At 45.8% G+C, this 25,183-nt stretch overlaps 1 protein-coding gene across 12 annotated transcripts in view; it reads left to right on the top strand.

The window, feature by feature from the left end:
• The window catches only part of lpp (LIM domain containing preferred translocation partner in lipoma), a 294,099-nt gene that overhangs the window by 167,545 nt on the left and 101,371 nt on the right, over positions 1 to 25,183 (top strand). Inside the window, exon 1 of one of the 12 annotated variants that reach the window (XM_069897682.1) lies at positions 5,164 to 5,826. The exons of the other annotated variants lie outside the window; for them this stretch is intronic. The gene's annotated coding sequence lies outside the window, so the exon portion shown is untranslated. Of the gene's footprint in view, positions 1 to 5,163; positions 5,827 to 25,183 lie in introns of those variants that run through there. 12 annotated transcript variants of the gene reach the window in all.

Raw genomic sequence — 25,183 nt, 5'->3', positions numbered from 1 at the left:
TTAGATTCTTCTAATTTCTCTTTTAAGTCTTTTACTTCCATATCTACAAATGTTTCTCATTTTTTCCATATTTTCCACTCTTTTTGCCAATTCTAATATGGCCACTTCCATTTTATTCATTCTTTCTTCTGCATTTTATCTCATTAAATTCTTGTAATTGCCATTCTTTCACTGATTCCATATATTCTTTAAAAAAAGATACATCCATTGTCTTGCCTTTCTCTTCTTCTTCCACTTCTTTCTGTTCTTCTTCTTCTTCTTCTTCCTCTGGGTTGACCATCTGTTGTTTCCTTGTTTTCTTTTTACCCTCTTCTTTCTTGTTGTCGTTATTGTCTGTGTTCTGCACCTGCTGCTGTGCTGCAGGTGTCTCTCTCAGCTGTGGAGATCGACTCCGCAGCTGTTCCCCCCTCCCGTCAGTGTGTTTTTTTTTCATGCGCATGCGCGGTTGCGCACTTTTACTCGGCTCTGCGAGCCATTTTTGTAGTCCCGAGCCCGGGACCTCCACTGACCTCTGGGAGCGGGCCTCTCTCTCCATGGTGGGCCTCTTCGGACAGGTAAGGCCTTCACCTTCTTCTTCCGACGTCTTTCCTTCTTCTTTTCTTCCCGTTGTTTTTGGTTTTTCTTTCTTCGCTGCCATTTTCTTCACACTTTTACTTTCACTTTGTTTTGGTTTTTAAGTTTGTGCCTTTGCTTTTTCTCTATCTTTTTTTAACTTTTCTGGAGAGGGCTGGAGTTCCCCTACCGGCCACTACTCCATCACGTGACTCCTCTCCAGTTTATTCTAAAGTCTTTGGTGACGTACCATATCTCCTCAAACTCCTCACTAAGTATAGCTGTTGGCGAGCCTTTTTCATGAATGCATTGACATGGAGGCTTCAGGACAGATCCTCAGAGATGTTGACACCTAGGAATTTCAAGTTCTTGACTCTATCCCTGATGACCCCTAGATGAGGACTGGTTAGTGTTCTGATTTTGTTCTTAAGTCCATCATTATCAGCTTGGTTTTATTAACGTCGAGTGCAAGGTTGTTGTTGTGACACCTCTCAACGAGGTGATCTATTTCCTCTACGCTTCCTCATTGCCATCTGTGATTCTGCTGATAACTGTGGTGTCATCGACAAATTATGAATTATAAAAGTGGAGGTTCTGATAGTCTTGACTCACCTGCACAGAACATGGAACATTACAGCGCCTACAGGCTTTTTGGCCCACCTCATTGGGCCAAGCCACGTAAACCTTCTCCAGAAAACTCTAATCTTTCCCCACCTCTTTTTCTGACATCCATGTACCTATCCAATAAGCTTTTGAATTTCCCGATTGTACCAGTCTCCACTTTTATTTGCAGCATTGAATTCCTAGTACCTGCCACTCACGTGTAAAAACCCTGCCTCTGACCTTCCTCCACTCACTTTAAACAGATGTCCTCTGGTACATTGGCATTCCTGGAAAAGGTCTGAGCTGTCCACCAAATCTACGCCCCTCATAATCGTACTTTGATGTCACCTCTCATCCTAAGACAAAAGTCCTTGCTCTGACAACCTTGCAACAATTATGGTAAAACTCCTCTGCATCCTCTGTGCTTCCTTCCTGTAATGAGGTAACTAGAGCCTATCACAATACTCTGGATGGTCTAACCAGAGTTCTGTAGAGCTGCAACATTACCTCACTGTTCTTGAACTTAATTTCCCAACTAATGAAGGCCAAAACACAATACACTTTCTTAACCACCCTATTAACTTGTGCAACAACTTTGAGAGATCTATGGATCTGGACCCCAAGATCTCTGCTCTTCCACACTTAAGTATCCATGTACTCTGCCTTCAATTTCCAAAATGTATCACATCACTTATTTGAACTGAACTCCATCTGTCGCTTCTCCACTTAAATCTACATCCTGTCTATATGTATTCTGTTATAACCTACAGCAACTTTCTAGACTACCCACAACACCTCCAACCTTGGTGGCATCTACAAGGTTACTGACCCATCCTTCCACTTCTTCCTCCGGGCCATTTATAAAAATCACGAAGAGCAGGGGTCCCTGAACAGATCCCTGTGGAGCACCTCTAGTCACTGGCATCCAGGTAGAGTATGTTCCATCTTTTACTACCATCTGCTTTCTGCAAGCAAGCCAGTTCTGAATCACATGACAAGAATTCATGGATCCTTTGTCCCATGGCTTTTAGAATGAGTCTACCATGGGGGACCTTGTCAAACATCTTACTTAAATCCATATCCACCACATCTACCGCCCTACCATCATCAATTTCTTTTGTCAACTTGAAAAACTCAGTTAGGCATGAGGCATGACATGCCCCTCACAAAGCCCTGCTGACTCTTCCCAAGAAGACTCTGCTTCTCTAACTGCTCGTCAATCCTGTTCCTAACAATACTCTCCAATAGTTTCCCAGCATTGATGTAAGATTCACTGGTCTATAATTCCCAGGATTCTCCATCTTCCCTCTTTTTAACAAAGGGACTATATTTGCCTTTCCCTAAGAACGCAAAGATCATTGCCAGTGCCCAAGCAAGGGGTATATTCTGTCTGGTCCTGGGGACTTTCCAAATATTTTTAATACTATCCAGCAGTTCCTCTTTCTTAACCTTGACATGCTTCACCATAATTGCTTGTTCATCTTTTCTTCTTTGGCTTGGCTTCGCGGACGAAGATTTATGGAGGGGTAATGTTCACGTCAGCTGCAGGCTCGTTTGTCTAAAGTTACTTAAATTCCTGGGGATGATGTGTATCCTAGCATGTTATGAGAAGCAATGGAAGAAATAGCAGGAGCAGCGCAGGAGATGCATTTAGGGTGTTAAAGCAGGGTAGACAAACACAGTCAGTCCTGGAGAATACGGCCACAGAAACTGTCTGTCTTGGAGCATACGGCCACAGAGACTGTCTGTCTTGGAGATTACGGCTGCAGAGACTGTCAGTCCTGGAGAATACGGCCACAGAGACTGACAGTCGGAAAATATGGCAGAACAGAGAAACCAAGGGGTACAGGTACCAAGTTTCATGAAATTGTTGACACAGGTAGACAGGGTAGTGGAGAAGATGTTAACATTTGTCTTCATCAGTTAGAGCACTGAGTGCAGGAGTTGAAAAGTCATATTACAACTGAACAAGACGTTGGTGAGACTGCACCTTGAATATTATGTGCTTTCATGGATCCTGACCTCTAACCTATTTGTTTATTTTATTTATTTATTTTTATTTAGACATACAGCACGGTAACAGGTCATTTTGGCCCTCGAGTCTGTGCTGCCCAATTTTACCCCCAATTAACCAACACCCCCGGTACATATTGAATGTGTTGTGATTAACAATTTCGATCATTGTTAATCATCACTGATGAAGTCTTGATGAGCTATGGAGTTGAAGAGCATGAAACAGGCTCTTTAGCCCAACATCCATGTGACCAAATTGCCATTCTGGCCTCGTCCCATTTGCCTGCATTTGGCCCATATATACATCTACTGACCCACATCAATTCTCTTGGACACTTCTTTAAAATGTCATCAGTTTGTTGCGACATGAACTCCCACATGCAGAGGCATGCTGTCAATCTCCCATCAGTCCCTGACTATCCAAAAGCTAGAGTCCCCTCCATTCTGACCTCTGACGTCAAGCTCACTGGCCTGTAGTTCCCTGGCTTGTCCTTGTTACTCTTTATCAGCCACCCTCTGGTTTTCTTGTACTTCACCTGAGGCCAGTGATGAGGAAGATACCTCAGCAAGTGACTTCCCACAGGTGCAAGGATGCACTTCATCAGGCCCTTAATATGATTCAAGGCCACCAACACCCCCTCCATGTTCCTTCTCTTTTAAGGTCTTCTCCACAGTAAAGACCGAGAAGAAACATTAATTTATAATCTTGCCCATCTCCTGTTGCTCCACATGGACCTAAGGAGAATCTCCACAGCAACTTTTTAATAAACCTACAGAATCTTTTGTGATCTTCCTTTATCCTGCTCGCCAGCTCCATGTCCTCTTTTTGTCCTTTTGATTTCTCATTCCATTTTTCTGCTGTCCTACAATCCCAATTTCTTCATCATCCCTGATTTCCAAGGCCTTTCCCTAACCTGTGGAATTTCCGAAGCCGCTCCAACCCTGCTGCTCTTTGTTCCTCTGGAGATGCTGTTCTTTGATCGTGAAAGGTTTTATTTATTTTTCTATTAAATGTATTGTGGCGGCCCCTCGCATTCCCCTTGGGTTCCTCACAAAATGAAGGACGAGCGCGACGATCCAGCAGGCTGCACGAGGCCCGCCGCGCTGCCCTCCAATTGGCTACAACTAAAGGAGCCGAACTAGCCTATCAAGAAAAGCGGATCGCAAATGCACCAATCAGCGCTGAGGGGGCTTTGACCAAACCCCTCCGCTTGAGGGTACAAGCAGGGCTGTGAATCCAATTAAGCTCAATGTTAACTACACTCAACTGGAGTTTGTGTCATCGTTTCTGGGAACAGCGTGTTCTTTCTGAGCTAACCTGAATACAGCGATAACCTCTCCCGCGTTGTAGGCTCCACAGAGCCATAGCTCGTAGCAGCGAGCTACAGTATTACATATGCAGCACGGTGTCAGGCCATTGGGTCCATGCCGCCCAATGACACCCGATTGACCTACAACCCCCTGTACATTTCGAACGGTGGCAGGAAACTGGAGCCCCCGGAGAAAACCCACCCAGACACAGGGAGAACATTCAAACTCCTTACAGACAGCATGGGTTTTGAAGCCCAGTCCCGCTGTAACAGCATTGTGGTAACTGCTACACCCACCATGTCCACCCTATGTTTCTGTAAAGCTTCTCGGGACACTACCAGGTTATTGTTATTCATTCTGGCCCTCCTCAACTGTACTTTCTTTCTCATTCCTTTCATCTCATTCTCCCCTCCCTGCACCCACTTTTCATCCTCCATGTCCTCTCTCCATCTTACTCTTCTGTGGCTTCCCATCACATGACCTATCCTCGTTCCCTTCTTACTTTTCCTCACTTTCCTTGTGCTTGTTGAGATATTCGAGTGAAGCTTCTAGAACAATCCTTTTTTTATTGTCTTATGTCATTGGTTTGATCGTTTGTTGTTTCAGAATGTCACCTAGCAACCTGCCTCCTGGTTGCCTAGCGGCAACCAGACATTACTGGTGCTCAGTTGTAAAGCTTGGAGTGAGAGCGAGCCACCCTCAGCCGCACGTCAATGCACACATTTTGAGTGATGATTTAAAGCAGAGCAGCTCGGAGATTAGTTCTTCAATCAGGCAAAGAAGCAGTATCGAGCTGTCAGAGATTTGGTGCCTGGATAGGCAGTGGAATCCTTTCTGATAAAACCCCCTGCAGAGTATTTCATGGCTGAAAGACATCACCAAGGATTGACCACCAGTGAAATGTCATTGCTGAAGTGTGGAGAAACCACAGGAACTTTGCATGTTGCAGGCTACCAAAAAGACCATTGTCACAATGAGCAAGTAACCTGCTTGCAAGGGTTCTTGGACACCGAGTAGGGCTCTTCCACTTCCCCAACAGAGCAGGGAGATCTCCCCCCTTCCCTTCACCCTGCCTGATAAACAAACCAAATGGGCTCTCAGTAAGTTAGACTGAGCAACAATCTATGCAAGGAAATGTGGGCTCAGGTGAACTTCCGGGAGCTGCATGTGTCTAGAGGGTCTGCTGTCACACTGCAGCTGCATTGAACCGCCAGTGGCTTGTGTAGTGGCGTGACCCAACGCACCTACTGATTGCATGTGTTTGTGTTGGCTCCCAGACAAGATGTTAGCTGTGTAACTGTTCACAGAAATTATGGTCAGTTACTGCAGGAAGAGACGTGTCAGATGGTGAGTGAATTTGGGGAAGTTGCATGTGCTCTCACCATAAATATCTTTTTTTTCTTTGACTCATGCCATTTTCTCCAGATCAAAGAGGTAGCCATGGGCACCTGCATGGGCCCCAGCTACGCCTGCCTTTTTGTTGGCCACGTGGAGCAATCCATGCTGCAAGCCCTCACAGGCAGGGCCCCTCAACTCTTCCTCCACTACATCTTTGGTGCTGCCTCATGTACCTGTGATGAGCTTGTCAACTTCATCCATTTAGCTGCCAACTTTCACCCTGTCCTCAAATTCATGGTCCATCTCTGGCAGCCTTCTCCTCCCATGCACTCCCAATCAGAGGGTATTAACATCAGCCTCCAGTTTCCATTAGCACCCCCTGCCCGTTTCTATCTCCTTCCCTATCCCTATAGCTCTTATTCTGCAGCTCCATGCCCCCCTTCTCTCTGGATTCACAGCTAACCCTATCACCTCAGCCATTTCCTCCTGGCCTTTCAGCCACACCCACCTATGACCTCCTGCATGTTGTCCTGTGCTCCTCCCCTGCCCCTTCCTCCCTTCTCCCCCTTCCTTTTTCTTCCAGTGCCTGCTTGCTTTCTGCTCAAATTATGAGGAAGGGCTCTCTGAAATGTTGGATACCCTTTGCTTCCTATGGGCACTGCATGACTGGCTGAGTTTCCCCAGCACGAGTTAAATAATTCTGCCTTTGCTCTGTTCTAACTGATCTCACTCTGCACTCAGTACGGTGATGAAAACACAGTGTACAATGTATGAATTCACGAGGAGGACCTCTCAAAAACAAACTTCCTCACTGTACCTTGATGTGCATGACAGTAAACATGAACTAAGTAGCAAGATTAAGCCACTCAGTCTGTCAAGCCTGTTCCAACATTGAATAATGGGGCCAAGATCTCATTTTCTTAAGAATCATCCTGTCTGTGCATTAAATGTAAGGACAAAGTGGTTTCCATCATCCTTTCAGAGTTCCAAAGATACATCGTTATCCAGTAGAATAAATATTTGGCACATTTCTGTTTTAAATTAACATCCCCTTGTTTAATAACAGAGCTCATTTGATCCACTGATACACTTTCTACATGCACCTATGCATCTTGTGCAGCAAGCAAGTTCCCCGCCCCCTCTCTTTTTCAAACTCCAGCTATACAAGTTGAGCCTACCCTACCTCATAGGATAGTATTCCCACACCAAGGTATCAATCTAGTAAATGTTCTGTGAAGTGCTTCCATGCATTTAAATAAGGAGATCGATACTCTGTATAGTACTCCAGATGTACAGGTACACAATCCATTATCCGGAACCCTTGGGGGATAGTGTGTTCCGAATTTCAGATTTTTCCGGATTTCGGAAAGACAGACTTAAGCCCACCCGAATTGTGCTGCCATATCCACCCCCACCCCTGCCAGTCGCACTGCCGTCTCTCCCCCCCCTTGTCCGCCCAACTTGCACTGCCAGTCTCCCCACCTCGCCCACCCAACTCATGCTGCCGGTCTCCCTCCGCTCGCCTGCCTGACTCGCGCTGCCAGTCTCCCCAATTACCGGATTTTAGATGACCGGATAAAGGATTGTGTACCTGTCGTTTCACCAGTGCTGTATTTAACAAAGTGCGACTTCCCCACTGTTGTATCCATTTCCTTTACAGTAAACAACAACATTCTTATCAGTTTTACTAACTTCTTGCTGCACCTCTGTTATGGCCTTGGATACTTGGATTCCTTGACATCTCAGACCCACTTCTCCCAACATTTATATAATATGCCTGTGTGAACTTTTACTGCCAAATGGAACATTTCACATTTTCCCACATCATGTGCCAGAACTTTATACACTTGTTGAGCCCCTTTGTAGCTTTCCTCACAAGGTATTTTCTTTCCTATCTTTGAGCCTTCAGAAAATGGAGCAATCATAACCCTGAGGCCCTGCATGGAAGTCATGTCTATAAATTGTAAAAGGTGAGGTGCAGGTGCACTACCTCTTACAGAGGAAGGCCCAGTCAGAGTACAATCTTCTCAGGGACAGTCAGCAAGGCTTTGTGAAGAGAAGGCCGTGCCTCTCAACCCTAATTGAGTTTTTTGAGGAAGGAACAAAAGAAATGGATGAACATAGGGTGGTAGATGTGGTGTATATATTTTTAGTAAGATATTTGACAAGGATCCCCCATGCAAGACTCATTCAGAAAGTCATGGGATCCATGAAACCTCGGCTGTGTGGATTTCCTGTAAAAAGCAGGGAGTAGTAGTGGATGGAACATATTCTGCCTGGAGGTTAGTGACAAGTGGAGTTCAACAGCGATCTGTTCTGGGACCCCTGCTTTTTGAGATTTTTATAAATGACCTGGATGAAGAAATAGAGGGAAGGATCAGTAAATCTACGAATGATACAACAGGATATAGACAGAGTCATGCAGAAAAGTGGGAGTTGGAGTTCAATCCGGATAAGTGTGAGGTAATGTATTTTGGAAGGTCAACCTTGAAGGCTGAGTACAGGGTTAATGGTCAGATACTTAACAGTCTGGAAGAACAGAGGGACCTTGGGTCCAAATCCATAGATCTCTCAAGGTTACCACGCAGGTTGATAAGATGATGAAGAAGGCCTATGGTGGAGGAGTCATGTGATGGAGTAGTGGCTGGTCAGGTGGAACCAGCCCTCTCCAGAGAAAAGGAAAAAAAAGTGTGGAAAAAACAGAGCTCAATCAACATAAAATACAGGAAGAGAAAGATAAAGTTTCAGAGAAGAGACAGAAGATAGCACCCAAAAGAGAAATAGTAAGAATAACAGAGAAAAGGGAAGAAGGAAAATCACTGGAGAAGAAAGAAGAAGGCCTTATCTGCACGTCGGAGCAGAGAGCCACCGTGGAGAAGAATGGCCGATCTCTGGTGTTGGTGAATCCCCAGAGGAGCGGTGTCCTCCCAACCGGCGGACTTCAAAAATGGCTCTCAGAGCCAAGAAGAGGTGCGCAACTGTGCATGCGTGAAGAGTTGCGCATGCACAGTGAGCAAGTAAAAGAAAAGGTCAACGCCGACTGGAGGGGGACTCAGCTGAGGAGCGGCCAGCTGCGGAGCGGCCAGCTGCGGAGCGGCCAGCTGCGGAGCAGCCAGCTGAGAGACGCCCATTATCGGGGTGTTTGGCTGGGGGAAGTAAAGAAGAAAAGCAGAATAGTTGGAAAGAGAACAAAGGACGGGAACAGGATGAGTGGCAACGGGGCAACTGGCAGGGGGACGACCTGCGGCAGGAGACCCAGCAGCTGGTCGGCCTGCAGCAGGGGGCCCAACCACAAGAGACACACCAGCTGGAGGCCCAACAAGGATACAGAAGCAGCTCACCAGAGAAGGATGAAGATACAAAGATACAGAGAAGAGAAGAAGATGACATGGACATAGATATAGACACAGAAGAAGAGGAGGAAGAAGACCAAGAATTTCAAAGGAAAGAAGGTAAAATAGAAGGACAAAATTTAGATAAAGCCTTTTTCAAAGAACAAGTGAGGTCATTAAAAGAATGGCCATCATTAGAATTTAGTTCAATCAAAAGAGAAATGAAAAGAGCTGAAGACAGAATGCAAAGCTTAGAGTTGGTCAGGACTGAAATTGGGAAAAGAGGAGAAAATGTGGAGGAACGAGAAGCTGCTGCGGAAGTGGAGATAAATGATTTAAGAGGGAAGTTGGAAAAGAGCGAAAAAAAAATTAAAGCGACACAAGATTTATTGTCACAAAAAATTGACATATTGGAAAACTACAGTAGGTGAAACAACATAAAAATAATGGGCCTGAAAGAAGGCAAAGAAGGGTCAGGTATGAAGGAATTTATAAAAGGATGGATCCCGAAGGTGTTGGGAAATTTCTAAGATATACGACAAGGAAAAACATACTGGAGCAGGCAAGAAAGAAGGTTAGAGAAAACAATGAGCTGTTGGAATATAAGGGACAAAAAATATTTTTTTACCCAGACATCAGCTTTGAACTTTTAAAGAAGAGGAAGGAATTCAACACAGCGAAAACAATCTAAGTATTCATTCCTGGGGAATGGAATAGACTGTTCTCGGACCCAAAGAAAGCTCAAGAATTTGCTGAACATTTGCAGGACAAGAAAAGAGAGGAGGAGTGACAAGAAGGATGACCGGCAAGAAAATATACAATAATATGTAATAAATATAAAGTAAAGATAATGTACATATAAAGATTTAAAGATGGATAAGAGAAGGGGAAGAAGGGAAAAAAAAAGAGAGAGCTTTGTTATAAGTATAGGAAAATAGTGTTCTCTGGGGGGGCTGGGGGGGAGAAGAAGAGTCACAGCAAAATCAGTTGATGCTTGCGAGTAAGTTTGCAAACCGAATGGAAAGGGGAGTTGTGGTTGCCATCAAGGGACAGGAGGCAATGCAAGGAGGGGAGGTTCCTTTGGGGATAAAGGGTTATTGCTTGTGGGGATTGTTGGGGTATTTCATGTCTTAAATGCATTGTCATCTATTGAGATTAAAAAGGAAAACTTAAAAAATAGTAATGGAAAAAAGGGATGGAGGTGGTGAAGAGGCGGGAAATTTGTGAAAATAAAGATATAAGATGGCCCTGTTGGTCTAAATGACTATAAACATTAATGGAATATATAACCAAGTTTAAATGTATCCCATTAGGAAAAAAAAATCACATATAATTTAAAAGACAAAGTTATAATGATTGGGGAAATCTGGGAACTATATCTGGAACATAACAGAAAGAATAGGCCTTGGACCACCACCACCTAAAATGATAAGAAGATAAACACAATCAGATTTAATGTGAATAAGTAGATGATATGTCTTTTTTGTTTGTATTCCTTTTGTATAAAGATATTGTTTTATTGCATTTTATATGTCCAATATTTACTGTTTTTGGAGGAGGGTGGGAAGGGGGAAGGGAGGGATGGGGGGGGGGGGAAAGAGAAAATGTCATTGTGAATATTTAAAGAGATGCATCTGTAAATATATTGGGGTTGATATGGTTCATAGTGCGATAAATAAAGAATTACAAAAAAAAATGAATGCCTGTGGCCTGCTGGGCTTCATTATTCGGGGGATTGAGTTCAGGAGTCATAAGATAATGTTGCAGCTCTATATATCTCTGGTGAGACCACACTTAGAATATTGTGTTCATTCTGGTCACCTCATTACAGGAAGGATGTGGAAGCTATGAAGAGGGTGCAGAGGGGATTCACCAGTTTGTTGCATGGATTGGAAATATGAGGCAAGGTTACCAGAGCTGGGGCTTTTCTCTGTGTAATAGATGTCTGGAAATCATGATAAGGTGGACAGTCAGTGCTTTTTCCCCAAGGCAGGAGTAGCAAACACGAGAGGACATTTGTACACGGTGAAGGGAGGGAAATTTAGGGGTGACATCAGGGGTAAATGTTTTACACAAAGAGTTGTGAATCCCTGGAATACCTTGCCAGGGATGGTGGTGGAAGCTGGAACAAAAGGGGCACTTGAGACTTTTAGGCTCATGGATAGAAGAAAAATAGAGGGTTATGAAGTAGGGAGGGTTTTGTTTTGTATGTTTACATCGGTCGACACAAAATCCTGGGCTGAAGGGTCTGTACTGTACTGTAATATTCTATGCCCATTCTGTCTTTTCAGTTAGCCAACCTGTTCTCATGCACGCCCCACTGACACTGGCAAGGACAAGTTTCTGCACTGTAGACTCTATGACTCCAACCTATCTTTTATCCATTTCAATACTTCACCTCCGGCACCTTAAAATTTTATTGTTGACAATAACCTTCCATATGGTGTATATTCAAATGACTTTTAGATATCCAAGTATAGTAAATGCACTGGTCCCCCTTATCGATCATTTGCTGTCAGATTCTGCTGTGTACTGTACTGACGAAGACTGAGAGGGAAACTGCTGGCCACATACAGTCTGGCTGTATGTGAACCAAGGCTTTAACTGAAAGGACCCAGCAGATGGTCAATTGACCACATGGACCTTGTCACCTTCAGAGGGCCACTGAGCACTGCATTGTGTAGGCTGGTGTACAGGGTAGTCACGGGGTGGGGGGGCAAGCTTGGGGGTGGTCTTTGGGGGAAGGGCAGAGAATGGTGGTGAGTGGAGAGCAAGAGGTTGAATCGGGTTTCCTGCTGTTGGTAAGCTGACGATTTTTCTGGCTAAAGCTCAGGCTGGAGCTTCTGTTCTTGGAAGAGATACATTGAGTGATACTTGCTGAAGGTTTTCTCCAAGAATAAAAATAACCTGAGGTCATTAGTAATGAGTCAGTTCAGGAAATAAAACCAGCAACAAACCCTCTTCCTGAAAACCTTGCACACCCAGCCGCTCGAGCTTCCGGTGCTTTCTGCTTTTCAGGGTGAGTGAAGCTGATTGTGGAGGAAGGGACTTCCAGTAAATAGAAACTCTCTGACATTAGAGCGACATATTTGCATCCAAATGGTGTGCATCAGCAACTCTCCCTGTGTCTTTCTGAGTGATCAGGAACTGTCTACAGTTGAGAGAGGGGTGGAGACTGAGTCACTGGACAGCAATTAAAGTGAATCTAGATGGAGACGAATCACCCAGACACAGAGTGCCGTGGACCTGGTGCTGGCAGCTTGGGTTCATACAGAAGATCACCCATTGGCCAGCCTGGATGAATTGGACCAAATGGCCTGTTTCCATGGTGCACAATTGTCTGACTATGAAGTTGTCTTGGCAGTGAGATTGCTGTGAAAGCCGTTCTCTTCAGAAAATAAAGGTCATTTTGAGCTGTCAAAACCGGAAGGACTCAGCAAGTCAGACATTGTCCGTGGATAGAAATGGTCAGTCAATGTTTCCGGTCTCAACAGAATTTTGACTTGAAACGCTGACTGACTGTTTCTACCCACAGATGCTCTGACCCGCTGACTGACTGTCTCTACCTATGGATACTCTGTCTCACCACTGAAATCCCAGCACTGATCCCCATGGAACACCTCTGGTCATGGATTTCCAGTCAAAGAACCCTCCCTCACGAAATTCTGTCTTCTATGGCCAAGCCTGCTTTAAATCCAGTCGACCAGGAACCTTCAGGTTCCATGTGTCTTGGGAATTAAATTCCATTGGACATTGCATCTTACCAAATGATCAATATCATCTTGCAGACTCTCCTCCACACTGACAACAGCACCACTCATTTTATTATTATTTGCAAACGTACCGATCACGCTTCCTGCAATCACTTCCAAATTGTGCATCTACAAAACAAACAGGGTGCCAGGACTGATTGCTGTGATACACATCTGATCACAGGCTGCCAGTCCAAACTCAGCCCTCACTATTATCTTCTGCCTCATGTTACCAAGACAGTTTTGGACCCAGTTTGCCAATTTTCACCTTGAATGTAAGTTCACGACCAGCGTTGGGACCTTTGTTGTTTGTGAAATTTGTAAATAATTGAAATAAAATATAAATGGACTGGTTAGAAAATTTGCAGATGCCACAAAAATTGTTGGATCATGAGAATGGATGACAAAGAACAGCAGGATAGAGATCATTTAGAAGTACAGATGGAGAAATGGTGGATGGATTATAATCTGGACAAGTGAGCTATTGAACTGTGAGAGGGGAACATATCAGCTCGCACTCTGCCCTTGCCCTTTTCCATTGAAACTCTGGAACCGTGCTCTTGCCCTCCCATTTTCAAGAGTTAACTAGCATGTTGCCTTTTGGACCTGTTTTCCATGTGGAAGTTTAGCACCTGATTTACTGGTCCACGTGGACTATATCATCTGCATTGCCCTCATCAAAACATTTAGTTATCACTTTGAATTCAATCTAATTCGTCAGGCAGGATCTTTGATAAATCCCTATCATTTCAAGTGTAGATGAACCGTAATGCACAATTTTTTTTTCCAATAACTGCCATAATATTTGACTCACAGGCCTATAATTATCTGTCTTATTCTCGCTGCTTTCTTAAATTAAAAAAATACCACATTAGTTGTCCTCCAGTCATCATACGTTCAGCTATTCTTCATTAACTACAGCTCAGCCTTTCAGTCTTTAACACCATTATTCCCTCAGTGCTGGTCAAGAAGCTACAAACTCTGGCCCTCTGTTCCCTCCCTCCCTGACCCCCATCCCCACAACTGGATCCTTGTCTTTCTCACCAGAAGACCACAGTCAGAACGAATTAGAAGCAACATCTCCTCCTCACTGATCATCAACAAAGCGCACCTCAAGGATGTGTGCTTAGCCCACTGCTCTTCTCATTATACCCCCATGACTGTGTGGCCAGGCACAATTCCAATGCCATCTACAAGTTGGCTGATGACACCACAGTTGTCGGCAGAATCACAAACGGCAACGAGGAAGCATATAGGAGGGAGATAGATCAGCTCGTTGAGTGGTGTCACAACAACAACCTTGTGCTCAACATTAGCAAAACCAAAGAGATGATTGTGGATTTCAGGAGGGAGTCAGGGGAACATGTCCCAGACTCATTGAGGGCTCAGTCATGGAGAGGGTCAAGAACTTCAAATTCCTGGGTGTCAACATCTCCAAGGATCTGTTCGGGATCCTCCATGTTGATGCAATCACAAAGAAGGCTCACCAGCGGTTATACTTTGCGAGGTGTTTGAGGGGATTCGGTTTATCACTGGAGACTCTCGTAAACTTCCACAGGTGGACCATGAAGAGTATTCTGGCTGGTTACATCACTGCCTGGTACGGAGGTGCCAACTCTCAGGACAAGAATAAACTCCAGAGGGTTGTTAACTTGACCTGCAACATTACAGGCACCAGACTTCACTCCATTGGGGGCATCTACATGAGGTGGTGTCTTAAAAATGTGGTCCCTATCCTCAAAGACCCTCCACCACCCAGACCACGGCCTCTTCACTCTGCTACCATTGGAGGAAAAAGTACAGGAGCCTAAAGACGAGCACTCAGCGACACAATCGGATTCCTGAATAATCAATGATCCATAGACAATGCTTCACTTTTCACACACTGTTATTTTTATTTTTCATAGCATTGTTGTCAGATGGTTCATATTATGAATGTTTGCTCTGTGATACTGCAAATCACTGAATTTCCTGATTTGTTAATGACAATAAATTCTGATTCTGATTGTGGCCTCACCTGAGACCACCAATAATTTTATAGGTCCCAAGAATCCCTTTCCTCACTTCTTATAGCAGCCTGGGATACATTGCAATCTCATTCGACCCTTGGGATTAATTTGCCTTTATGCCAACTAGGACATCCTCTATCTTCACTCTTTCCTTCTGTCTCTCGCTCTTTAGTCTCTCCTGATGCAGTCTTTTCTGTTTCTCTCTCTCTCTCTCTTCTCTCTCTCTCTCTCTCTCTCTCTCTCTCTCTCTCTTCCCCCCCCCCCCTTGATGTTAACCAGTGGAAGTGGGGAACTCCCATCTGCTGGTTGGTATTGTGGCCTTGGGCCATTGACAGACAGACCTCTAAGTCACACATATACTAGACACAGAGTTGTAAGTGTAAAACACTCCATCTAGATATCTGAGTCTTGTGTGAAACTACATAACCTTGCAGAACAATTGACTGTCACACCTTTAAATAACCATGCAATCAGTTTTTGGGTGGAGTGAATAGAATCTCATGGATTAGTTGAGGATTTGAGGCTGAGTTTTTTTTTCCAAAGCAATGTTTTGCATTGACCATAGCTGTTTTGCATTGACAGGGGTGGTGGTGGAGCATTGACAGGAGTGGTGGTGGAGCATTACCAGGGGTGGTGGTGAAGCATGGACAGGGGTGGTGGTGGAGCATTGACAGGAGTGGTGGTGGAGCATTAGCAGGGGTGGTGGTGAAGCATGGACAGGGGTGGTGGTGCAGCATTACCAGGGATATGGTGGAGCATTGACAGGGGACGTGGTGGAGCATTGACAGGGGACATGGTGGAGCATTGACAGGGGACGTGGTGGAGCATTAACAGGGTTGGTGGTGGTGGAGCATTGAAAGGGTTGGTGGTGGTGGAGCATTGACAGGGTTGGTGGTGGTGGAGCATTGACAGGGTTGGTGGTGGTGGAGCATTGATAGGGGTGGTGGTGGAGCATTGACAGGGGTGGTGGTGCAGCATTGACAGGGAAGGTGGTGGAGCATTACCAGGAATAGTGGTGGAGCATTGAGAGGGGACGTGGTTGAGCATTGACAGGTTTGGTGGTGGTGGAGCATTGACAGGGTTGGTGGTGGTGGAGCATTGACAGGGTTGGTGGTGGTGGAGCATTGATAGAGTTGGTGGTGGAGCATTGACAGGGGTGGTGGTGGAGCATTGATGGGTTGGTGGAGGTGGAGCATTGACAGGGTTGGTGGTGATGGAGCAGTGACAGGGGTGGTGGTGGAGCATTGACAAGGGTGGTGGTACTCTCTCCAACATCATTACATCCCTTCTAAGATAAGGGGCCCAAAACTGCACTCAGTTCTCCAAATGGGGTCTCACCAGTGCCCCTTAGAGGCTCATCAACACCTCTTTACTCTTATACACTGTTCCTCTTGAAATGAATGCCAACATAGCATTCACTTTCTTTACCGCCGATCCAACCTGTTCATTAATCTTTAGGTTATTCTATATGAGGACCCCCATGTCCATTTACACTTCCAAATTTTGGATTTTCTCCCCATCTAAATAATAATCTGCCTGGTTATTTCCACTTCCTAAATGTACAACTGAACATTTCTTCCAAAAACTCTCTCAGTAAGCAGGAGTAATTTCCAGCTTTCCAATGAAATGCCAACATTGAAAAGTTAACTTTGCTCTCTCCACATGTACTGCCCAACTATTAAGTGTTTGCAGCATTTTCTGTTTTTAATTGAATGTAACTTCCCACATCAGTTCTCCACGTCTCTGGGAAACCAGGATGCTACATGCTTTTCTCATCGCTGTCACTGTATATTGTGCCATATTAAAGATTGATGCATGCGCTTACCTCCGCCCTTTCCTGCACATGCTTCGGAAATCTGCCATTATATGCCTCAGATTGGAACCAATTCAGAAAACTCAAGGATCAGAATTTAAGGCTGCAGTCTGCACACAAGCTGAAGATGGTCTCAAATATTCCCTAAACTTTCTTTCCGTGGGGTAGCTCCATTGCTGTGCAGTGTGCTGAATCCTCCACACTGCCAGTGGATAAGGTGTAGTCTCACAAGCAGGTTCATCTGACAAAAGGTTAGCAGGTTGGCTGTCAGCCAGTTCCTGTCTCTACTCTTCTCTGTTGAGAAGGAACAAGCCTGAAGCTGAGGATAACATTATCACTGAAGTATTAAGGGAGTTTTGTCCATGAGAGTTACTGTCTTTTGGGTGAAATCTTATCAGGGTCCTTGTCTGAGGTAGCTGTGAACATTCTAAAGAAGAGTGGGTTTTCGGCCATTCATGTGGGCGTGATCCCACTGGTGTTTGTGGGAGCATGTGCACAATGTGCCACCACATTCCCTGCATTGCAGCAGAGACCACACTTCAAATGTACTTTGTTGGTTTTAAAGTGCCTTGAAGCACCTTGACGCTGTGCAAGATTCTTATCAGAAGGTTAATGGTGTGGTCCTTGTTTGTAGACTTAAGGTCACAGTATAGTTGTCAGACAGAACGGTTGTTGGATGTGCAGAATGTGTGAACTGGAGGCTGATTGGCAAGTCTCATCATGCATAGAGAGCAAATTATAACTTGGCCGAGCTGGTATTGTTCACCTCATGGTTGAATTAAGTGGGGGTGCTTGCACTTTGAGTCTGCTTTGAAAATTGCTTGGAAGTCCCTTGGAACCAAAATTGACTTGTTTCCATCTACAGAGGAGGAGGTAGTGTTGAGATTGAGGGGAAGGTCAGGCAGTGGAGGAAGCTTAACTTTATGCATTTGGAAGGGTTGGAATATGTTTATTTCAGTGCAAGTATCAGGAATAAAGGAGATGAACTTAGAGCATGGATCTGTACTTGGAATTATGATGTGGCGGTTACAGAGACTTGGCTGATGCAGGTACTAGGGTTTAGATATTTGAAAAGGGATGGGGGTGGGGGGGGGGTGAGTAGCATTACTAATCATGGATAGTATCACCAATGCAGAAATGGAGAACATTCTGGAGGGATTGTCAGTGTGGGTGGAAGTCTTAAACAGGAAAGTAGCAATCACTTCCTTGCAAATACTCTGTAGGCCCCGCAAATAGCCCTCAGGACAAATGAGGTGTGGTAAACCACTGTCTGTATATATTTATCTGTTGGGACACACCCATTGGCTGACTGGACCTGTGGCTCCCCCCACGGACTCCTGAATAAAGGTGACTGTTCCTCAGCCCCTCCCCAGTTCACGACAGTGGAACAACATGGACATTCCTGCAGTCTCTTGTGAATAAAAGCCGGTCAGCTTTACACAACTCCAGTCTCTTGGAGATGCATCAATTTTATTCACAATAAATTTTGGCCATGGAGCAGATCCTGAAGCCGGAGAAGTTGGAAATCGACCCTCAATCACCCGAGGCCTTCACCAACTTCGAACTCTGCCCAGTGGGTCCCCAACTCCGCGGACAAGGTCCACCTCCTCGTTAAATCCACCTCTTTTCCCCTAACACCAGAAGCCCATGAAGCCTTCAGCTGCATCAAGGAAGACGTTGCCAAAGCTGTGATGCCCACTCTGGACAAATCCACCCCATTCCAGGTAGAGAGCAATGCAATGCATTCAACTTCGCCCTGGAGGCCACACTTAACCAGGCAGGAAGACCCATCTCTTTCTTTTTCTGCATCTTCCAGGGCCCCGAAATTTGGCACTCCTCTGTCGAGAAGGAGGCCCAAGACATTGTTGAGTTGGTATAGCACTGGAGACACTGCCTGGCTGGCTAACATTTTACCCTGCTGACTGACCAATGTACCGTTGCATTCATGATCAATGACCAACCGTGGGGTAAAATCAAAAACAACAAGATATTGAGGTGGAGAATTGAACTTTCCACCTACAATTACAATATCTTGTACTGGCCCGGGAAACTCGATGAGCCCCCAGGTGCACTATCCCGTGGAACCTGTACGAATGCACAAATTGACCGCTTACAAGCCCTTCACAATGATCTCTCCCACCCTGGAGTTGGCAGGTTCTTTCACTCTGTCAAAGCCCGCAACCAGCCTTACTCCATTGAGGAGATGAGGTCAATGACCAAAAACTGTCAGGTGTGTGTGGAGTGCAAACTGTACTTCTACCGGCCAGACCAAAATGCAAATCAGACCACCCGAGAGACTTGTGATCATATCTAATGTACTTCAACCTGCAGGACTCTTTTTAAAAATAAGGGGTGAATGTGGTAAACCACTGTCTGTCTGTATATATTTATCTGTCAGGGCACACTTACTGGCTGACTGGACCTGTGACCCAACCCACAGACTCCTGAATAAAGGTGACTGTTCTGTAGCCCCTTCCCCAGTTCAGGACAGTTGACCAGCATGGACGAGTCTCCAGTCTATTGTGAATAAAAACCTGGCTGTGTTGCATAACTTCCAGTCTTTTGGAGTTATTAATGGTGCATCAGTTTTAAGATAGGTTTGTTCTATTGAGACAGATTAAAGATGGTAAGATAAGGGAATCATGTTGGCAGAAAAGGTGAGACAGCTATTAAGAGGAAGAAGGAAGTAAACTTAAAGTTTAAGAAGAAAATATCAGAATGGGCTTATGAGAATTCTATAGTAGCCAGGAAGGAACAAAAAAGGACTTAGGTGAGCTAGAAGGGGGCAGGAGAAGATCTTGGCAAGTAGGATTAAGGAGTACCCAAAGGCATTCTTTGTGCATGTAAAGAGTAGAAGGATGGCAAGAGTGAAGGTCGGGCCGCTTAAGGATAAAAGCCTCAAGGCAGAGGAAGTTGGGGAGTTTCTAAATGAATGCTTTGCTTCAGTGTACACCAGAGAGAGGGATCTTAGTCAATGTGAGGTCAGCATGGAACAAGCTTTTGTTCTAGAGCATGTTGAGGTTATGAAAGAGGAAGTGCTGAAACTTTTAAAAAAAATTTGGATTGATATGTACCCAGGACCAGACGAGATATACCCCAGGTTAAAACAGGAAGTGAGGGAAGAGATTGCTGGGGTATTGGCAATGATCTTTATGTCCTCACTGACCATAGGGAAGGTACCAGAGCATTGGAGAATGGCGAATGTAGTCCCCATGTTTAAAAAAGGTAATAGGGGATGGTAATCGCATTAAAACACATAGACGCACAATTTACAAAGACCATGGAAAAGTCAGAGATGAAATACACGCATTGAGCGATGGCAGACCTGCCCTCCCAGAATTCTGTGCGGCAGAGAAAGAACTGTATGCACAGAGCACTCATGGAGGGGCTTCTCTGCCGCACAGAATTCTGGGAGGGCAGGTCTGGCTTCGCTTAATGTGCATATTTCATCCCTGACTTTCCCACGGTCTTTATAAATAATGCGGCTATGTGTTTTATACCACCTTCCGACAATCTTTTATAAATATATGAAGGTTTATATAGGTTGACACACAACAGTGGCTGAAAGGCTCATATTATGCTGTACATAAAGCTTAATTAAGTTATAATTAGAACATTGTAGCTTGTGCTACAAGCTATGGCTCTTCAAAGCCTATAGCACAGGAGAAGTTATAGCTGTATGCAGGTTAGCTCAGAAAGAACACGCTGTTCCCAGTTGAGTGTAGTTAACACTGAGCTTTTATTCTTAAACTGAGGGGTGAGGTCAAAGCCCCCTCAGCACTGATTGGTGTGTTTGTGATCAGCTTTCCCTGATAGGCCAGTTAAGCTCTTTTGGTTGTGGCCAATTGGAGGGGAGCGCTGCGGGCCTCGTGCAGCCTGCTGGACCATCACATTCGTCCTTCATTTTGTGAGGCCCCTTGGGGGAGCTGCAAAGGGCTGCCACATGACCCCCCCCTCCTCCCAGAACTGGCAGTTGGAATGTTGTTATTCTTTGAAGGCCGGCCTCTTTTGCAGGGGGTGGGAGGGTGGTAAATCGGTTGTGTAATGTCCAAATGGGCTGGTTTCAGCCTGTCAATGGTAAAGATCTCCTCTCGGCCTCCAAAGTCAATTACACAGGTTGAACCGTTGTGCTGGACGATGCGGTATGGCCCCTCATAGGGTCTCTGCAATGGGGGTATGTACGCTCCACGTTTTACGAAAACGTGTGAAGTTCTGAAAATCTCTGGGGACAAACATGCGGCTAGCCGTGGGCATTGGGTGGTAAAGGGGCTAGGATTCCCAACTGCTCACGAAGGCGCGCTAGTGCTTCCCTGGGGGGTTCTTCGGTTCTCCTGTTAGTGGCCAGGAATTCACCCAGGATGACCAGCGGTACCCCGTACACCATTTTGGCGGATGAGGTTTGGATACCTAAGAGGACCCAGGGTAATTCATCAGCCCAGTTGGGCCCAGTGAGTTGGGCCATCAGGGCTGCTTTTAGTTGCCTATGGAATCTCTCCACTTGGCCATTTGCCTGGGGATGGTAGGCTGTAGTGTGGTGCAGGTGTGTCCCAAGTGCTGTTGCTAAGTCTGCCCAAAGACTGGAGGTGAACTGGGCTCCCCGGTCTGAGGTAAGATGCTCAGGGACCCCAAAACGTGCCAGCCAATTGTGCCTGGGCACATGTTTCAGTGGATAATTTGGGTAGGGGAACGGCTTCTGGTAGACCTGTCTACCATAGTGATTAGGTAATGAGCACCCTGGGAGACTGGTAAGTGGCCCACTATATTAATGTGAACATGGATAAACCTGCGCTGCGGAGATTCAAAGGTTTGGAGTGGGGCTTTAATGTGTGACTGGACTTTTGAAGTTTGGCCTGTGTACATGTTCTGGCCCAATTGGTGACCTGTTTATGAAGGCCATGCCAGACGTAATTGTTGGGCACCATCTTGACCGTGGTCTTGATGGCAGGATGGGCTAAATTGTGTATGGATTCGAATATCTGCCTCCTCCATGTGGTGGGGATAATGGGACGAGGCTTACCGTTCAAGGTGTTGCAGAGTAAAGTTGTAAGTCCTGTACCGAAGGGAATGTCCTCTATGTGGAGGCCAGTTATAGCTGTTCTGTAGGCTGCAACGTCAGGATCGGAGTACTGTGCCTCGGCCAGGGCCTTGTAATCAATGCCTGGAGTAGTATGGACAGCCAACACGTTTGGGCGTGACAGTGTATCTGCCATGACATTCACCTTGCCAACAATATGTTCAATGTCTGTGGTAAATTCTGAGACATAAGAAAGGTGATGCTATTGTCTGGCCGACCAAGGGTCCGAGACCTTTTTGAAAACATAAGTGAGTGGTTTGTGGTCAGTGAACACCTTGAATCTCCTTCCTTCCAGGAAGTAACAAAAATGTCTTATGGCCAGATACAGTGCCAGCAGTTCCCTGTTGAGTGAACTGCATTGTGTTTCGGATGGCTGCAGATGTTCACTGAAGAAAGCTAGAGGTCTCTAATGCCCATCAATTAATTATTCTAAGACTCGTCCGACTGCCGTATTGGAGGCATCAGCCGTGAGGGCTGTGGGTGCCCTCTGATTGTGGGTGTCCCAGGAGAGTGGCATTTGCTAAAGCATCCTTAGCCTTTTGGAAGGCGTCTGAGGCTTCTGCATTCCATTTGAGATCTTTTTGACATTAGAGTTGTCATTAGGGGTCGCATGATGTGGGCTGCTGCCAGTATGAATCTATGATAAAAATTAATAATCTCTGTGAATTTCAGAAGGCCTTTAACTTTCGTTGGCTGTGGGAAGGATTTAATGGACTCTACCTTTTCGGGTCGTGGCCTAGCAATGTGTATGTCAATGCAGTGGTGCAGGAAGTTGATTACCTCTTTTCCAAACTTGCATTTAGTTGGATTAATAGTCAGTCCATATTCACACAGTCATATTACACAGTCGTCTTAAATGAGTTTACTGGTTGTGACTGGCCATTAGGATATCGTCTAACTAGATGAAAATAAAGTCAAGGTCCCTGCCCACAGTGTTCATTACTTGTTGGAATGTTTGGGCTGCATTTTTCCGTCCAAAAGGCATCCTTAAAAACTCAAGTAAACTGAATAGGATGATAACAGTGTAGAGCTCGTCGACAGAACCAAAGACTTGTTGATCCAAACCAAGGCTTTTATTAGCAAAAGACAGGAGTTCTTCACAGGTGGCCGACCAGTCCAGAATGATCCGACCTGGCTAGGGACACAACCCTTTAAGGCCCAGACAGTAGGCGTGGCTGAGCTCTCAGCCAATCGCTGTAAGCACAGTCATTACACTCTAGATACTGTACTATATACATTGGTGATAGATCTGTATTATCACAAACAGCTATTTTTGTGATGTCCTCTGGGTGAACTGGGATTTGGTGGTAGCCTCAGTCTTGGATAAGATCTGTGCCCCTTGTGGATTTGCAGTGAAGTCCTGAATGTGGGGTACCGTGTAGCAGTCAGGAGTCATGTTTGATGGGCGTGGACGTCTCAAGGACGTCATTAGGGAGTCCGCCTTCTCTGCTACCTTTCGTGGATTGCTGAAGTCATCTTCCTGGACCATCATCCGGACGTTTTGTGGCAGCTTTTTCAAGAACAATTCTTTTAAGAATAAGCAGGGAGCGTGGCCATCATTATAGGTCGGATGGGGCCCTGTCCCCCAACCTGTCCATATGCAGCAGATGGGCTGCGCATTTGCACTCAGGCAGCACGAAAGTCCAGGTCAATAATTCTCAGGTGGCTTTGTATTTACCCTCCCATGGCAGCTTTTTCAAGAAATCAGTGATCTTGGTAGTTGTGGCTTGTTTGAGGGCACCCACCATGTGGTAGTAACGGGTGTCATCAGAGGTGATTTTCCTCAGGGCGAACTGTGCTTTGATTTGTTGGAACAATACTTTGGGCTGCGCTGCCCAAAGGTTCGGCAGCTTCAATGACCCAAAGTTGATTGCAGGGTCTTTCTCCATTGCTGGGTCCAGAATGCTGTTTGGACTGTCGGGGTCGCCACTGTAGCTAGCTACTACAAGCTATGGCTCTGCAAAGCCTATAGCACAGGAGAAGTTATAGCTGCATGCGGGTTAGCTGAGAAAGAACATACTGTTCCCAGTTAAGTGTAGTTAACACTGAGCTTTATTGAGCTCACAGCCCTGCTTTTATTCTCAAGCTGAGGGGTGAGGTCAAAACCCACTCAGCACTGATTGGCGTGTTTGTGATCCGCTTTCCCTAATAGGCCAGTTAAGCTCTTTTGGTTGTGGCCAATTGGAGGGGAGCGCTGTGGGCCTCGTGCAACCTGTTGGATCGTTGCGCTCGTACTTCATTTCATGGGGTCCCGTGGGGGAGCTGCGAAGGGCCGCCACAGCAAATACAAATACCAGATCATAATTAGCAGATGTGTCACTCAGACGTCACCAGTGGAGGAGAGGCGCCCCTCTTCCCAGGGACACCTGGGGGTAAGTGTGAATGGACACAAAGAACAGTGGTCCAGTGTGAACAGCAAAAACACCTTCTCTAACCGGTTCATTGAACGGCCAATTTACAGGTTAGCAGTGTGAAAAGGGCTCTATAGTCAGCATGGGTTTGTTCATGTTAGGTTGTATTTAATAAATATTAGAATTTTTCAAGGATGTTTCCAGGAAAGTTGTTGAAGGAAAGGCTGTGAATGCTGTCTACATGGACTTTAGAGTGTGGTCTTTGACAAGGTTCCTCATGCGAGGTTAGTCAGGATGGTTTGGTATTCATAGTAAATTGGATTAGACATTGGCTTTGCGGAAGTGGCCAGAGTGGTAATGGATGATCGCTGCTCTAATGGTGGTTTGTGACTAGAGGTGTGCCTCAGCAAGCCACTGTTGGGTCCGCTGTTGTCATCTACAGTGCATCAGTGATCTAGATGATACTGTATATACGCGTGCAGTACTCGATATGGCATATTCCAGATATCGCATGCAAAAGTCAACCTGCCCACCTTCTCACCTAGGTCTGTCTGCCCATTGCAGCTCTCAATGCCCCGACTGCAGACTCACGCCTAGGCCCTAGCTGCCCATCCATCCAAGCTCCTGATGTCCTGACCGTTGAGTCTCGTCTTGGACCCAGCTGCCTACCCACCAGAACTCCAATGCCCTGACCGTGAACACTCGCCTTGTCCTGACCACCCACCCATCCAAGCCCCCAATGCCCCGGCCCAAACTCTCACCTAGGCCCTGGCTGCCTGCCCATCCTGGCTCCTGATGTTAGTGTGCAGAGCTTCATCACTACCCTCCCTTAGTGTGCAGAACTCCCTCACTGCCCTTCCCCATTGTGCAGAACTCCCTCACTGCCCTTCCCCATTGTGCAGAACTCCCTCACTGCCCTTCCCCATTGTGCAGAACTCCCTCACTGCCCTTCCCCATTGTGCAGAACTCCCTCACTGCCCTTTCCCATTGTGCAGAACTCCCTCACTGCCCTTCCCCATTGTGCAGAACTCCCTC

The sequence above is a fragment of the Narcine bancroftii genome, chromosome 9, assembly GCF_036971445.1.
Source record: "Narcine bancroftii isolate sNarBan1 chromosome 9, sNarBan1.hap1, whole genome shotgun sequence".
Lineage (NCBI taxonomy): Eukaryota > Metazoa > Chordata > Chondrichthyes > Torpediniformes > Narcinidae > Narcine > Narcine bancroftii.
Note: the sequence above shows the minus strand (reverse complement) of the source record. Positions and strands in the feature narration are given on the sequence as shown.